Consider the following 2,290-nt stretch of genomic DNA (forward strand, 5'->3'; position numbering starts at 1 on the left):
TAACAAATTAACTCTTGAAGCCTGGTACGCATATGGACAAAAACGGTTTTCAGTTAATGAGAGTGGGCGAGAGGCGAATACGTGAAAAACAGTTTTTGGCAGGGTCACACCAAAGAAAATTCTTTCGCTAAGGAGAAAAGATTATAAAATTTGAATCTTTCATCCAGTTTGACAGGGTCAGTGAAATACTTGCAAGGCATATTTTGTTTTTTGTTGTTTTAATAATGTAGAAAATCAAAATCAAAATCAAATGCTTGCCAAATTCGAGTTATTAAACTTTGATTTGTTGCGCTAAAAATTATATATCTAATTACATATATTAGTAGAAATTCTTTTCGACCTATCAGATTTGTGCGAAACTCCAAATTTTGATTCCAAATTCATGAAACCAATTGTACAATTTGACCCAAAATCATTTTATTTTAATATTTTTAAACCAAATAGGTAAAAAAACCACAAAATTTAATTTAGGTGAGGCCGTAGTGCGTAACTAAAAAATAGTCGTTCACACTGGTAAGAATAAACGTTTTTACTCGTCAAACGTGGTTTTCGATCTCAGTACTAGGTATGAGATCGTTTTTTTAATTTGCTTAAGATGTAGCTTAACATTTGTTTTTTAGCCCAGTGCTCAGATCAGATTACAATAAAAAAGCTTGAAAGATGTCTTTTGAGTATTTCGATGACCCTGTCAAACGTGGTACAAGATTAAAATTTTTAATCTATTCGCTGCACAGTGGTCCGGCTTGTACGAAGAGAGCGGCCAAAAATACTTGAGTTGAGGTAGTTGAAAATAGTTGAGGTAGGGACTGGAAACTTGGCACAAAATATTTATATTTTTATTATAAAATAATATATTAAAATCAGCCAGATTGGGCAACTATATCATATAGCTGCCATACAACTGATTGATCGAAACTGCTATAACTTTAGTGTTTTTACAGTTAGAGAGTTCTGATTTGGTACGACTGCTATTTTTGTCAAAATAATACAACATGCCAAATTTCATAAGGATCAGCCGACTATATCCTATAGCTGCCATATAACTGAAAAAACCGAAATTATCCAACTTTCATGTTTTTGAAAAAAGAAAGTTGGAACTTTGACGGATTCTATGTTTGCGATATATATTCAGTTTTGACGGACGAATATGACAAACACAATAAAACACAAAATATGCACGAAAACAACAAAACACAAAATTAGCTCGAACACAAAAAATGGAATAAGTCGGAAAGTTGCCAAAAGTTGCAGCTTAAATGTAAAACATAGTCTAAGAATACATTAATTAGTATTAATAAAAAAGTTTTGTCATTGGGAAAGACTAGTATCAAAACTTTTTTTTTATTTTAATTCTATGTATACACCGCCAGTCGATAATTCGCCAGTCGATAGGTCACTGATGAAACACTAACTTGAAGCCTAGTACTCTGACGACGAAAATCCGCTATCGCACGAGTGACAGCTGCCAAACTCCATATAAAAAAAATGGTGTAAAAAAAGGAAGAAGAAGAAGTTTTTGCCTCCTAGATTTTTCCGGTACTCTGACGACGAAAATTTTAGCTATCGAATTGAATGGCGTTGCCGGATCAAAAAAAATAAACAGCTGATTTTGGGGTGTAAAAAGAATTCATTTGATTTATTTTGATAGCTAAAACATGGAGCGAAAATTTGAAAGAAAAAAATTGTCGGAGCGAAAAATTTTCGGCCCGCGAGGATAAAGTCAAGCTAATTAATGCGGTCAAGGCGAAGCCCATAATATGGGATTTGACCCACAAGGGGCATTTTAATTCCATAAAATGGCATTGAAATGATTTGTGATTGATTTTGATTTTGACCCAGTTTTCTTTTTCTTAATCAGCTCCTTAGCGGCGAAATACATAAAGAAAACACCAAAATCAAATCGGTTTGAATTCATTTTTGCTTATGTGTTTTCTTTTTTATTTGTTTACAAACAACAGCTGTTCAGTATTACCCTTTTCCAAATAAAGTGCGATTTTGCTAGCGGATTTTCGACAGCGGATTTTCGTCGTCACAGTACTAGGCTTTAAAAGAAAAACACAACACATAATGACAAAAAAATTACTCAGTTTTATAGTACATGCCTTTATTTTCATAATTCATTTTATTGGATGACGATTAGACTCGATTTAATATTTTCATTAAATTTTTTTGTTAGAGCTAATTTTCAAGCTGCGAAGGAAAGAGAGAGGACAAAAATGAAAATACAGTTCTTTTTATTAATCTGTTAGGGAATATTTTAAAGACAAAAAGTGACCAAATTCGGACTTTT

This window comes from Drosophila bipectinata, chromosome XR, assembly GCF_030179905.1.
Source record: "Drosophila bipectinata strain 14024-0381.07 chromosome XR, DbipHiC1v2, whole genome shotgun sequence".
Lineage (NCBI taxonomy): Eukaryota > Metazoa > Arthropoda > Insecta > Diptera > Drosophilidae > Drosophila > Drosophila bipectinata.